Source organism: Cryptotermes secundus, unplaced genomic scaffold (assembly GCF_002891405.2).
Source record: "Cryptotermes secundus unplaced genomic scaffold, Csec_1.0 scaffold407, whole genome shotgun sequence".
NCBI lineage: Eukaryota > Metazoa > Arthropoda > Insecta > Blattodea > Kalotermitidae > Cryptotermes > Cryptotermes secundus.
In genome coordinates, this window is record NW_019741981.1 from 5,316,931 (window position 1) to 5,333,214 (window position 16,284).

At 41.4% G+C, this 16,284-nt stretch overlaps 1 long non-coding RNA gene across 1 annotated transcript in view; it reads right to left on the bottom strand.

Moving 5' to 3' along the window:
* LOC117282978 overlaps window positions 1-16,284 on the bottom strand; it is a 246,024-nt gene that overhangs the window by 61,505 nt on the left and 168,235 nt on the right. The window lies entirely within an intron of this gene.

Below are 16,284 nucleotides of genomic sequence, written 5' to 3' on the forward strand. Positions count from 1 at the left end.
ACGGTGGAGGTACTCGACCCCGCCTTCACACGAGGATCAACTTCCGTTCGAGGCCATTCCCTTTATATAAGGCGCACGCGGACCCAGTAAAGGACACCCAGTGCCAAGGTTCAATCTCACGTGTTCGGCAATCCGTTGCTTCGGGAACGTTCCTTGTAGATTACACCGGTAACGTGTTTCGTCTCATCCGTTATTACTCAACGACAATTCGTTGCTACGATTTTTCGCTGCGGGAACTCCACAATTTCCACGTATTCGTTGTCGTGGAAGTGTCCGTTCAGATTGTAGCTGTTGTTGCGGTGATGGACGTAAGATGATGCGTCACAGTATTTTATGTTTTATATTATTATATTATGGTATATTGTCGAAAATCCAGCACTGCACTGGATTATATTGTATGTAATTCAATAGCTTATTGACGCGTTAATTATGAATGTGACTGATAATGGCTTTCTAAAAAGCCGAAACATGTAGAAAAATACTGTTTTAGTATTATGTTGTGACGGATTTTAATAAAGAAGTCTACATATTTAACACATCATCATGCATCCATTGAAAAAAAAACTCCATGGCCTGCAATCCGCAAGCGAACTATACCGACTGAGAGACCGCAACTTGTCGGCGAAGTTAGTGCCAAATTTAGCGGATAGGGGGTGTCACGTGGTCAGCGCAACGGATCCCCATGACCGTTAATCTCGATTTCCTAGATCGGAGCATCCATTGAAAATCTGCTCTTAATTTGCTCATGAAACAAATTTGTATTTGTTACTGTCGTTCCGAGATATACTAACTTTGCCACACTTTCAAAGTGTCTATATTAGCTACCTTTATGTCATGATTTTGCCCTGCACTCTGGTCACAAGGCAGGAACACACAGTTTTCTCTGCGTTTACTTCTAGACCAATCTCTTCACTGGCGTCAAGTAGAGTCTCTGTGTTCTTCCTTACGATATATAGACGTATGTTATTTCTCATCAGATTCGCGTCACCAGCATAGGCCAGAACTGCATAATTTATACCCTTCCAAAAATATTACTAACATGGTCATGTAAAGAGGATGAGATGAACGGTACATGTAGCACGAATGAAGCTGCACAGATCTACGTATACAACTTTAGCCGCGAAACTGAAGTGAAGGGATCAGTTGGGAGTCTTCTCTTACAATCTAAGGATGGAAGAACAAACTCGCTTAGAGCAGTTTGTAAATATTCAGAGGTTAAAGTGTTATCATGCTTAAAAATAGCAGATAGATATGGGGGTATGTAACTGTTATAAAATATAAAATTTAAAGCTAAAGTTATCCTTGTGTTTAATTAATTTAGCACCATGCCGTGAAATCTTATGGGGTGTGGAGCTATGGCAACATCATTCTTGACGTAGACAATGGAAGGAGAGGAGCGGTTAGCTTGACGCCCCGGCCGTTTTATCCCAGAGGAATATTTTTGGATAGGAGAATGGGTGGGCCAAAATTAGGTCTGGGAGCTACCGAGCAGAAATAATTGCTTGCCCCTGCTAAGAATGGGACCCAAGTTACTCAACCCGTAGCCCGTCGTTACATCGACCGAGTTGTTCCGACTCTAATGGTGTTATATAGGTACTAAATATAATTACATACAATAATAATACAGTTACTAGGTAAAGATAATGGTAAAATTGACAAAGTACTTGAGTAGTTAAGCCCACAACATAAAGACATGTGGTGGAGTTGAAATAAAGCTCTACGATTCTTGGTCTTGATGTTAGGTGGAGAAGAGTGATTAGCTTCACGCTACGGCCGCTTTACCCGCAAGTAAATATTTTCTAATACAGGAAGCTGGTGGACTCCAGACCGGTCTGGAGTAGAGAAAAATCTTTTACATCTGCCGAGAATTGCTCCCCGGATGTCCAGCCCGTAGACCGTCGTTACATTGACTGAGTGTTTCCGGATTTCCGCATTTCTAATCCCTACATTCACGCCAGTCTAAATGTAAATTCTAATTGTCATCGGATCTGTTTTCTTGAAACTTTATTTACCCTGTAAATAAATTACTAATCCTAAAGTAATTTTTATCATTCACAAATTAATTATATGAATATCAGAAACCTTGCTGATAACTCCCTTTTCATTATCCTGCCATTAAATCCGAATTTAAAGTGAGATATAATCCCAGTCTACTGGAACATGTTGGCTGCATGCAGACATATTTGTGTATTGAATCCCTTGTGCTCCAATTCGTAGTGAAACGGCGACGAACTAACTAATGGCACGGACATTTAAAGCTGATGGAATACTCTGATTGGAGCCTGGCAGCTCAGCTCCATGTTTCGACGAGGAATGATCGTAAAATTAAAGTACTGAACTTAGTTTTCTGGTTTTGTTTATTCCTTACACAAACTGCAAAAATTAAGCGTATTTCTGCGAGGCCGTGTCTGTCCTTGCACCCACACGCTCATCTCTGGAAGTTCTTCACTTGGTTTCGACTGAAACTGACATTGCCACTTCACGGAAGATGACGCTCAATCTGAATCAGCAGTCCTGTCTGAAAATTATAAATTTGGGCTCTAATTTCAATGGCTCTTCATTCACTGGGGCACGCGGTAGCTTAGTTGGTGAGGCACTATGCTACAAACCGGAAGGTCGCTGGTTCGAGTTCCGATGAGGTGAATTTTTCAATTGACCTAATCCTTCTAGTCGCACTATGGCCCTGGGGTCGACTCAGTCTCTAACAGAAATGAGTACCAGGAATCTTTATGGGGGTAAAAGGCGGACGGCGCGTAAGGCTGACAACCTCACCGCCATCTGTGAGCCGGCTGACTAGAAAGTGTGGGAGCCTCGACGTCTCACAGTCCTATGGGCCTCCATGGACTGTTACCTTTTATAACTAATACAATAATAATAACTCCATGATTTTAGTCCGCAAGCGAACTATACCGACCGAGAGACCGCCGCTTGTCGGCAAAGTTAGTACCAACTTTTGGGGATAGAGTGTGTCAGTTATCTTTTTTACCTTACCTTATTCTTTCACTAGGTGACTACCTTCCAGGGGTAGTTTTTGCTTTACTGAGAGCTATAATTTCAGTGTGATACCTAATTTCAATGAAATGTCCAATTTCTCTGAGCATATCATATCAAAGTAACACATGATTTATTAGAGAAAGCTAATTTCAGTGAGAATTCTCATTTCAAAGTGATATTTGGTTTTATGGAGTTTCAGTTTCACTGAGACTCTTTTCTGCCTTAGTTTTGTTTCAGTGACAGTTTTCATTTCACAGAAATAGGCCTTTGTGACTTCACTGACTTATCTCGTTTTACTGCTTGTTATCATTAACGGAATGGCTACTTTCAAAAAGACTCATCATTTCAAGGGGATAATTGGTTCCAATGATAATTCTTACTTCACAGAGATATCTGCTTTCGCCGTTACTTATATGTTTACATAGTTACCCAGTGTAACACATAGACATCTCATTTCGCCCGGTTTTATCGTTTAAATGAGACTGCAGCCGATAGGCTTACCGAGATACGAACGGACAAGCCTACACATAGGGCGCTCCGTGTTCCACTGCGCCTAACAAGATCCAAACGAAAAGAGTGAAAGCTTAGTTAATTAGTTAGTTATTGGAGAGGGTGTGTTTCCCCATGCACTTAGACCAGTATTGGTCCATTGTGCTTCCCTCTATGATATTTTACCAGTCTCTATATCCTACCGATATTGGTGCGTACCATCAGTCCCGACCGTGCCAGCGAGTTCGGCCTCCACTAGCTTGGCGGTATCTATAATGCTTCCCCCATCTATCAGAGGTGTTAGAGACTACTTGTTGGGCGGGAAACGTCCTTAAATTTGGCTCAGTGACCTCCTTTGGAGATATGAGGTTCTTTTACGTGCCGTAAAGCTACGACACGGGACCCACGGCTTAAAGTCCCTCCCGGAGGACTTGTTCCCTGAATTTTTCCGCCCTTAAANACACCATTTACAAATATGTGATTCCCCTTGCTCTGTTATAGATGAAGGAGTTCTTAAATTTGGAGGGGGAGACAAGGCCATGGTTTTAGCATTAAACATATATTTTAATTCTCCTCACATTTATAAGAGATACCTTTATTTAAACAAGTATAAACAAGCAAACACAAAACTTATTTGCATACTATCCTGGGGTTCACTCAGCCTCTAACAGAAATGAGTACCAGGAATTAAATAAATATTTTTCCTGTGGAGTAAAGCGCGGCTGGCGTGTAAGGCTGACGACCTTACCGCCATCTTTGAGCCGATTGTCTAGATAATGTGGGACCCTCAACGTCTCACAACCCTGTGGGCCTTCATGGCCTGTTACAGGGATAGCTTTACTTTTACTTTACTATCATCTACTCAGAATATTTGGACCGAAGAGAGATGAAGTGACAGGAGGTTGGAGAAAACTGCATAATGTGGAGCTTCATAACTTGTACTCTTCTCCAAGTATAGTTAGAATGATCAAAGTCAAGGAGGATGATGTGGGCAGGTCATGTAGCACGAATGAGAGAGAAGATGAGTGCATATAGGATATTGGTGGGAAAGGCAAAAAGAAAGAGACCACTGGGAAGACCAAGGCATAGGTGGGTGGACAATATTAAAATGGATCTTAGAAAGAGAGGATTGGATGGTATGGATTGGATTGATCTGGCTCAGGATAGGGACCAGTGGAGGGCACTGTAACACGGTAATAAACCTTCGGGCTCCATAAAATGCTGGAAAATTCTTGAGTAGCTGCAGATTTGGCGGCTCCCCAAGAAGTGCTCAGCTCCATAAGTAAGTAAGTACGTACATAAACGCACTCCTATCAATATATATTTTTAAGTAGTGCTTTTATATTCCTTTTACAAAAGCATAGAAACAGACCGTTTTACATGTTTTACATGTTTTACATACCATTAGGAAATATTCCAGGTATTTTCACTACCGGATATTTCATACAAGTTGACCAAGATGTGTAGTCTGCTTGACGGTGGCTTTTTCTGGCCATTTTCGAGTTGATTTCTGGATAAAATTCAAGCATTGCAGAGCCAACTGAAGAGATGCACATCAAAACAGCAGCCAATTTTTAAAAAAACGTAGAGCCTCGAGCAGAGAATGTGGCAGTGTTCATGGTACTGAACGACAGGCCACATCCAGCAGCAGATATTGACAATGTATTGACAGCTGCTGCAAGTGGCTGGAATTTATTAGCAGCTTTGTCACAATCTCCACCATTAAATTATTCACGAAATACGTGAACTGAACTACTGACCCATGCATTGTTTCATTAGTCAACTCAGGAACATGCTTAATCACAATATAAGGATCGGTTTCCCTAGGTCGCTTTGGTCTTCCAAAAAGCTCCACATTTTGAATCAACTGATTACACATTACCTGTTCGGCAACGAGTCACTTCTTGAAGACGTATTAAAAGATCTGCTACTGAACCGGAATATTTATGTTTAGTTCCTAGTTTCTGAAGTAAATCTTCCTCAGTTGATCTTGTATACCTTTCCTAGTTTTAATTTAATTCCTTGAAATGTTTTAGTTTTATATATTTTCATAAAATTACTGTGAGGTTTAAGTCATTGGATGAAACATGATGTTTCTGACAATGTAACATTTCCAAATGACAGATGGTCGAGTTCAGCCAAAGCATCCATCGTGAATCCCATATTCAACATAAAATTTGCGTCACTAATTTTCCCTTTGAGATCTATGTACTACGTGCTCTTTCACTGCTCGTGCAAATTCGGTCTAGTGATGCTTCCTGAAACGTTTCTGGAAGGCTGGTAATTCATCCATATAGCTCTTACGAAACGTGCTCTGAATGACATTCAGTTTGACATAACTCTGTCCTTCTGGGTTCAGCCTAATACCTAAACGCAATACAACCGACACCGTCTAGGCATTATCTATGGGTGGCGTACTATAAAAAGTACATCAATTTTTAGCAAGTAGACCCATTGCTAAGTAATGTCTATGTAAGCAACTCCCGTTCCTAAGAATCAGATTCATCCTAACACGCACCGATGATCTCTCTGGGAAACTGTGTTCTCTAAGAGGCCCGTGCGACAGCTGCGTGACGCAACAGTCAAACTGCTGGAAGGGTATTTTCTATGTGGTCCGTGACGATGTGTTGTAAGCAGGACAAGTCTAGGATTTAGTTAGTTGTGAGACAGTTCTCGGCCAGTAAGCACGTAAAAACGGAAGCTGAGGAAGCTACGACCTTGTAAACCGTTAGCAGGCCATAACCGGTGAAGATACAGCAGACTAAAAAGACGTTGTGTGTGCTGCAGTGTATAATAATAGAAAATTTCCGATAGCGCTATAGTTACTTGTAAGTACGATCTGTAAGTGTCTGATAAATTCAATTACCAATCCAAACCCCGACTATAGTTACTCATACACTTGACAGTGTTTTCATATAGCACAATGCAGACGTCATTCACTGCTATTTTGAAACGGTGATTACTACAACATCAATCAGATTAGGGCGTTTTCCGACAAGATACCCTACAACAACATATCTCTCAAGCACATTGCGATCTCCAGCACAGACACACGAAATCCAGTTTCGTAATAAAAATTCATTTTAAAACTCATTTCTCTATTGATTTCCACAATGGAAGCGGCTCGTGTGTTGTCTGATTCGATGAAAGCTAATTGAGTTCATAGAGTCTGGCAGTGTACAACGTAAACAGTTCACCGGAGTCTCCTCTTACAATTTGTTGCAGATTATCTGTCATAAGAAACTACTTTCAGACCAGTGGTCCCCTAAGTGATCTGTACCGCTCCCTGCGGGCTGTGGGATTACATTAGACGGCTCCAAGAGGCAAAGGGGCCAAATGAGTGCTTGATTTTGGCCCCTCCGACGCGTTGTTTGCTTACTTATGACAGAAATGATTTTAGAGACGAGACAGAAAGAAACTCGTAGCCATTCAAGCCCATCCATTGCATTCCGAATTCAGTGTCAAGTAGTTACTAAATGCAGTATCTTGTTTTCTTTTAGCCCCTCAGTGGGTTGCGCAAACCGCTATTTGAAGAATGTTCTTTAGATTGCAGAAAAAGGGGCACTGGGGACGTCGTTGTGAAAAAAACAAGGGGCCGTTACCAGAAAAAATTTTGGGAGGCAATGTCTTTTTCTTTATTGCTAGTGGGGTGGGATTAAGTCCCTTGTACTGCGGCCACTTCTGGCCTATTGTAACAGCACGAGATGATAGGTGAGAGTGATTGTGGAGCAATTGGTGGAATGAAGATTGGCAGGGGAAACCGAAGTACTCAGAGAAAACCTACCCCAGCACCGCTCTTTTTTTCATTGGCGCTACAGCCCTCATTTTGGCCTAGGCCTACCTCCATGAAACTCTCCGTTTCACTTCGGTTTACTAGATCTTGCACATTCGGTAGGACTCCTTGGGCGAATGATCATCTCGTCGCAAGGCCTCTACCTGTAGACAAACATCCATGCCCTGAGTGGGATTCGAACCCACGATCCCGGCTTCCGAGCGAGCGAAGACAGTGCATGCCTTAGACTGCTCGCCAGCACTATTTTGTCCACCACAATTCCCACTTGACCCGACCCGGGATCGAACCCGGGCCGCCACGGTGGGAAGCCAGCGATTAACTGCTTGAGCTATGGCACGGCCCGAGCCAATATCTTAGACCACTGTTAATTATGTACTTGAAGAGTATATCGCATTTTGCAAGCAATAAGACATTCATGGAGTGATCTGTTAGTTTGAAAGGAAGGAAATTTCATATCTGACTGCAAGAGAGATAAATCAGCAAGTATTCTAGATAGTTACACCACTAGAAGATTCATATCATATGCACTTCACATAAATGATAAAGTAAGTTAGGACTAAAATGGAGGGAAAACGTAACACGAAGGGAAGAGAACATTTTGTCGTTCAAGGCATACAAGGGAGGATTATATTCAAATTTAACTTAATAAAAGGGTACATAAAAATTGGGAGTGGATTGAACTGGCTAAGCATGTCGGGTTTTATGAATATGATTGTAAAATTTGGGTTGAATATAAAGAGGAACTTATCCATCAGTTGAGCCAAAATCAACTCTTTGTGCAAATTGAATACGGTAGAACGAGCTAGTCATAACACTTAAGTTTACTCGCATATACGAGTATGTTGCAGGATAGTACACGTGTGTTTGTATTGTGTCAGTGAGGTTTTTCGCCGATCTAGCTACTGTGGAAAATTTTTACTTGAATACTGGTATGTCTGCTTTGGTGTTCAATAATGTGTTTTATTACAATTTATTACCATCAACATTTTTTCATTACCATGTTTCTCTACAATGAATAAATATTGACGGTAATAAACTATAACAAAATATATCGCGGAATGAGCCATATCACGTGACTGAGAGTGAAATGGGCTTGCCTCTGTAGGCCAGAACACAAACGCGCATTGTTGCAACCGATCATATCACATGACTGCGAGTGAAATGGGCTTGCCTCTGTAGGGCAGAACACAAACGCGCATTGTTGCAACCGCTCATATCACATGACTGCGAGTGAAATGGGCTTGCCTCTGTAGGGCAGAACACAAACGCGCATTGTTGCAACCGATCAAGTTGGCTTGAAGTTGTAGCGATTCTGTTTTCTGTTAGAGAAATACTCAGTTTAAATCTCGGCTGGGACGCCAGAATTCCTGACATGGTTTCCATGGGTGTCATCAGCCCCTTCGGATAAATTCCAGGACAGTACGTTAAATTAGCCACGACCACTTCTTCTCCACATCCTTTCCAGTTCACTGTTAACTGTTATCTAGTATTTGGACGTTATACGAACAAGATCTGAGTCAGATATGAAGACAGCGTCGCTATAGTATGCCAGGAAAAAACAAATAAACCTTTGTTTGCATTGATTTGTACCGACGGAAAATGGCGGCATATTCATACTTACTTACTTACTTACTCATGGAGCTGAGCCCTTCTGGAGGAGCTGCAAATTCTGCAGCCACTCAAGAATTTCCCAGAATTTTATGGAACCCGAAGGTTCTTTACCGTGTTCACAAGAGCCCTCCAGTGGTCCCTCTCCTGAGCCAGATCAATCCAATCCTCTCTTTCTAAGATCCATTTTAATATTGTCCACCCACCTATGCCTTGATCTTCCCAGTCGTCTCTTTCCTTCTGGCTTTCCCACCAATATCCTATACACATTCGGGCATATTCATACTTGTAAGGACAATCCCGCTGCCGTCTTCGGAAAATCAGCTGAAACTTTTTCTGTCTTGCTTGTTGCATTGGATGGCCCAGATCTGTGTAGGCATGTCTGCAGGCGACCTGACCCTTCCATTATTAATAAATTCTATGCAGCAGAAATCTATGGTTCAGCACCGCTAATACGAAAGGCAGTTATTGGACACGAACCTGAGTCAGTTGCGTCCGTCCAAGTAACAGAGCGTAACACTGTGCTCTGTAAGCTACTGCGAAAGAGCACGAGGTAAGGAGAGTCAGCACTTGTAAGAGAATGAATACGCACAGATGTGCGTTACAGGATCGGTTATAATAATATCCCAGTCACTTTAAACGGTGAAAGTTGCTTCTGCTTGGGCGGACGTAAGGAATTACAGAAGCAACGCAGTTTATGGCAATTTAGGCGAGTGGTAATGAGGCCGCCCACGACCTCTCAGCTTCCTGCACAGCTGGTGCCCAGAGGTTAAGTACACTCCTGGACCCTTGTCACGAGGGCGCCAGAGCGAGGCCCGTCCTCACTGTGTGGCTGCCGAAGCAAGGAGAATGTGAGAGGGCGGAAATGCACGCGATCCATCATAACAAATATAATCATTATCACTACTAATATATCTGGTTGGCCCTACTATAAAAAGGATTATAGTCCATAAATATTAGAGCCCGCCACTGGGCATGGTCTGGGTCGTTTCATCCGTCATTCATCCTCACAACCTTTTTTCACAAGATCGATCTTAATGTTATTGTCCTAGCGATTTTTGTTGTGACAAGTGGGCTCTTTTCAAAATGTTTCGTCCCCAAAATTCTGGAAAGATTTTTGTTCCCCTTAGAGGTCTACATATTCACCCTCATCTAGTGCCGAGGTCAAGAAAATGTGGATCTATACATTCAATCCCCCCATACGCCTTCATGGTGTAGTACTTTATTAGTTAAGCACAGGGATAACTCTCTCTCTCTTCCTCTCTCGCTGCTCTCTTAGAGGCCTATATTGTTTATCGCCAGCCACTATTATTACTGACGCACATAAATAAATAATGTAATTAAATTATCATGTTTTAACTACGAGTTACTCAACTTACACACCTGTTGTCGTACATATGAAAATTGCATCACGCAATCATCCGTAAGTTACCTAATTACAAATGGACCACGAATATTCTCGCTGTGTTGCACTTACCAGTGTTCCATGTTATAAATTCGAGGCACCGTCACATAGAATTACAGTATCTTGCTTTAAATGGCATTAATGCCTCTTCTAATTCAAAATGTTTGCGCGGTTGCCATGTCAGGAAATTTAAAAATTATGATAGGGAAATTTCCAACGGATGCATTCACATCAAGTTTCAGTTAAAATCAATCACGGTGCTGAAAGTTGTTAGCTGGGATTGATAGACAGAAAGTGAAGGAAAGGGGAGGATATCCTTTATTGACCCTAACACAATTTCTAGTATAGTCAGAGAACCGTGTTGCCAGTTGAGACTGAGGAAAGAAAACTGAAAATATCCCTCGAAAAGATAGACATGGAGATAATAATGGATTCTGAAACCCTGATAAAAGATAGTAAATATATCTATACTTAATACAAAAAAGCAATATGAACCAGGAATTTCGGAACAGTTCGACTACTACGACTACGACTACGACTACGACTACGACTACGACTACGACTACGACTACGACTACGACTACGACTACGACTACGACTACGACTACGACTACGACTACTACTACTACTACTACTACTACTACTACTACTACTACTACTACTACTACTACTGCTGCTGCTGCTGCTGCTGCTGCTGCTGCCACTGTTTTATTTTTGTGAACAAATTATCATTTGAATACAAAGTTTGTATACGAGTAGCTTGAATGTGTCGAATACAACCTAAAATTTCGAATTGTGGCAATGCTTTTTACCGCCAATTTAAATACGTTTCTATGCAGAATGTATACGATTTCTCTCTCTCTCTCTACGAATTTAAAATGCGTGCATCCAGTGACCCGCTAGCTATCACCAAGAAACCGGAAGCTAAATTACATATTTTAATGGCCGCAATGTTGTCACTTTAGCGTCTACAGAAATATCACTGTGACAGAAGTTACATATTTTTTCAAGAATTATTCTTATGCGTCACTTCAGAATATCAAAGGAGCTGTGGCTTTCATCTCACAAATTTGAATATCCGCCATGTTGTTATTTAGTCATCGTAAGAAATTAAGAATTACGGCGTTCGGGTGCTTCCAATGTCATAAGTTCCGTGAAAATTGGTTGTGTGGATAAAAAGTTGAAATGAAAGGAGAGGACACGAGGACACGCAATCGCCAGGTCGGTCTCATGAGTTTATCTTTCCTTGAGGAAAGAGTGTTGCTGATAAAGCAGCAATGAGAGAAAGAAATTTCGTAATAAATAGACTGACTTGATAATGTAACATTGACATTTTTCTTTCAAATTTTAACGCTTCTGACTTGTATTGGACAGGTTGCTGATTCGAATCTCTGACGGAATACTATCATGACTATGATCCGTTCCTTGAGGAAAATGCCGGTGAAATAGCTTAAATTAGGCCACGGATGCTTTTGTCCACATCCTTTCCAAATCATTATTCACTGTCATCCAAATTATTTAAAGTTATACAGGGTGTTTAACTAATTTATGCCGTCACATCATGAGGACCTTCCGGGGTTCATTCTGACTGAGGTACTGTATATAAACATTCGCCCGATTCTTAGCGGTTACGGAGTTATGGGAATATTTGTTATTATTAGCATACACACGTTCACTTCAACAAGAATTGACAGCTAAATGTTGAACACGACAATATATATCCTGGGCTTACACCACTATAACATGTTCAAAATGGCTTACTCTTCGACCCTGAATATAGAAGAGAAAAATATCAGTTGACTTTCATAAGACTACGGGGTGTTATATCCCAAAAGACAGAAATCCTCAAATTACAAATTGCCCACAGCAGCATTTCATCATTACTCAGTTTTTGGTATACAGATATTCGTTTCCATAATTTTGTTCCGAACATCACATTTGAAACTGTGGAGCCACTCTGTATCTGACCAAAAAGTATACTTCTTTTCTCTAGTGTCTCTGTCATATGGTCAGCCTTCTCTGCCATGAACTGCTCACACTTAAGTACTATTCTCGTGCGGACCGAGACCAGGATCGCAGGTCACATGCCAGTTGCGCTGGCCTCTCTCTGAAAGCTTCTTGACTTCGCCCCCTCCAGGCAGCTGCTAGCTCTTCTTCAACCAAGTAGCCCATATTACCGACCATAGAGTTTCAGACCGACTACGTCTGAACAAAAATGTGGAAGTAGAGAGTTGAGTAGGTCTGAGTTAGAAGCGGCGTGCAGCATTCATATGTAGCTAAAGAATATCACGAAAACAAAGTAGGGAGGCTCGTGCTTGCAGCGACAATTCGTTTGCAAGAAGACTGTATATTGATGTGCAGGGAAATAACAGTGAACTGAGAAAAAAAACTGAAATAAGGGACGTAAGTTGTTTATAAAAGCAATTGCTTCAAAACAAGATAACTTCTCATTATATCAGTACACACTTCAGCCACCTTTCCGTACTTAATAACAAAACACTGATTTACTGTATCATATTCTAATAATTTTAAATACCTGATGTATTATCATGAAAATTTCGAATAAACATCTAGAGGTGACTTCTCATGCACTACAATGAATAAATAGTATTGTCATGGTGGGCCTTGCGAAGTTTGACTATTGTATTTTGGAATTCTGTGCTGTAATATATCATGAAAATATTGTACTATGATAATGTCTATTGTAGAATACAAAATAAGAACTTGGATACAGGCAGAAATGTAAAATATATTTTGTCAAAAGTTTGTAGGCGATAGCTAATGAATTATTGGAACTACGCAAGTTAAATAGTTAATAAACGTATCTACAAATCTTGTGTGACGGGTGATTCGGTTATTAGCAATTAGTGTTACGACGACGGAGCGGATCTTTGAGGTTATGTCTGACAAACGTAATACAGTCACATTTTTCTGAGATGCGGCACCATGTAGTCTTATAGGTTCCTAGCGAAGATTCAGAAGAACGTCTGAAGTTAGAATCAGTACTATGTTCTTCCTAAATATCTGTAACAGCATATCAGGCGACAGGGCGACACATTCCAAGAGGAATCATAATTTACTCATTAGTGTTCTTTACAAACCCTTACGCGCTAGCGACATGTGATGGATACACAAAAAAAAATGAGGCAAAGCGTGGTCTCTCGCCCACTTTGCCCACCCCAAGATTCACACTTCCCTGTCCCACAAAACTGAAATATTGTGGAATTTCTTGAGGTGAGTTCTATCGAAATGCAATGTAGGTAACCGGGACATATTAATTCATGAGGGAGAAATGTGCCTTTCCTCAGCTCTTTGGATTTTCGAATCACTCTCAAAGGACCTTGTGTACCTTGAACAAGCGAGAATATAACCGGGACTAACGGCAAGAAAGGTAAACGTGAATGCAAACTGTCAATATAAAGAAACAGCCTAACGGAACGAAAGGATGGAAGGAAGAAAGAAAAGAAGCAAGGAAAGAAGAAACAAAGAAAAAAGAAACAAACAAGCAAACGAACAAACACAATGAAAGAACAGGAGAGAGAAAGTGTTCAGACTGGACCTATCCTCTGTTCTCCTACATTTGTGAATCTGAATACATGTTCACCCCTTCCTTTCTTCACTAAGAGACAAGGCCACAAACGCGTCTTAATAATGTTACTACCAGCTATGAAAACATTGGCCTCGTTGTCAAACACTAGCTGCCCATACAGAAGTAGTTCACCAGTAAGAAAAAAAAATAAAATGGAAGGAAGGTAATATAGAAATTAATATACACAGTAAAATTGATTCATTCTTTAATTCCTGCCTTCGAGGTATCGTATTCGACATCCACTGTCACGTGGAACGACAGGCCAATAAAATTCGTTTCCGTGGGTAACGTGCTTATCCATGCTGAGCAGGTATCTTGGAATATTTATTTTGACGTCCAAAGCCTACAGCAAATTCATATGGTATTTATGAATAATGGATTGCATCGGTTTCTCGTTTAAGCTGAGAAACTCTGTGCAGTTTCGCTTTTGGAGGTTCTCTCTGTCATGCCCTACTTCTTCAAGCTGTTTGCTCCATCTCTCAAACACCGAGGAACCGAGTATAGAGTAATTCAAGTGGTGTAGCACACGAAGCCTGCTAATTAGGCGACCCAAGTTCTTAGCATTGCAAATCATTGTCTTCTCTGGAATGCATGGCTCAGGAACAACCCAGCTTATGAAACTACGATCCAATTTGGGGATTCTAGACGTAGTTACAATGAAAGTGTGTCATTCAAAGCAGTGGAGGGACATTATTTGACATCAGCGCCATCAGTACATCAGGAAGTCTTGCAGCATTACTCGGATATAGCCTGAAGATAAATCCAAAGGTGTGCATAGCCTGCACATTGTGACATGTAGACCTGTTGCTGGGCACGACTCGGTAAACACATTCCCGCCACGACGAATACGCAGGCAACAATCGGATAACATCCATTTCTATGCAACGGAGCTGTAAACACAACAACAGAGGAAGCGGTGTTTTCTATGTGTCCGCCTTTATATTATATAAGTAGTACAGAACACAATCACATCAGAACGAGAATTGGGCGAGTCTTTGGCAGTCAAGGAAGAAGAGTTCGACTGAAGTTTCACTGTGAGTCATTGTAATCTATTGTGATTACGCGTGATTATACAAGAATGTGTTAATAAATCCAATCATACATTCCGAAATTCCGTTATTATTATTCACACAAACTCCGGATACGTGACAATATTGTGTGTGTGTGTGTATATATATATATACACGTGTACATTGTAATTACTAAGAAACTGATCTGAATATTTTAGGCATTCCTATGTTTTATCATAATTTCTCTATATAATATTGTCACGTGTGGGGAGTTTGCGTTACTGATAAAATGGACTTTGGATTTGATGATTGAATTTATTGGAACTTTATCCAACTGGATACAACAGTTCACAAATCACTATCTGACATACTTTCATCTTCTTCCGACTGGACACTCTACGGCTTCCAACTGAACTGTGAAGTCAAAGTTAAAATCACTTTGCGACTGACGGACAGTCCGTAAGTTAATCTTGGTGAGGAGCCCCATCTGGGCTCATGACCAGATATTTATTACTGTTTGGCACTTACGGTCTTGTTTCTGTGGGGCGCCCTCTCTAACGAGAAGATGGGTCTGTCTTTTTATATGCTGCTGGTGCTTGCCAGCGTAGTCTTTCTCGGGCCCCAGTCCCTTGGGACTCACGACCGTAATTTACTGTCTCAGAGTTGAGACTTCTCTTTTCGTGGCCTCCTACGACTCGCAGAGTCACGGTGGAAGTAACTGACCCCACCTCCACACGGGTTCACCTACCTGAACTGCCAATTATTGTGGCTTCTAGTTATAGAAGCTTCGGGTCGGGCCACAGCACAGAAAACACATCCGTTGCCGAGCAATGCGTGTCCTGCATTGTCACGTATTTTTGTACGCATTACCTAGCAACGGGTTATTTACCAAGAATCTCTTTCTGCGGGAACGTGTTTACCGAGCCGTTGCCTAGCAATGGGTCGATACGACACAATATTGTGACTCTCTCAAATTTCAATATATTGTCGCGTATTGGGCGTATAACGCGACAAATAACTTCAAGATGTATTTGATGTAGCGAATTTTATTTCACATTCGCACTTACAATCACCCAAATTACAGATTTACGATTACTGCTATCTGCAGTATCACAAATGCCACAATACAACTGACTGGTTGCTGGCTAACTCGGAACTAACGTAGCTCGAGGACTGACTCGTAGGTAGCTCCAGGACTCACTGTGAATAGCCTTCGCTGCCCCTCATGTAGCCTTGATCGGACAATACAGAAAACGGCCACGTAATAAGTATCCTTGTTGCCTGGCGCTGTGTTGCTAGTAACGCTAGCGGTAGTAACCGCTGTTACCACCGTCGTCTCTCGCAATCCTATTTACCCGTGCTGCCTAGCAACCCGCGGTACACNACAATATTGTGA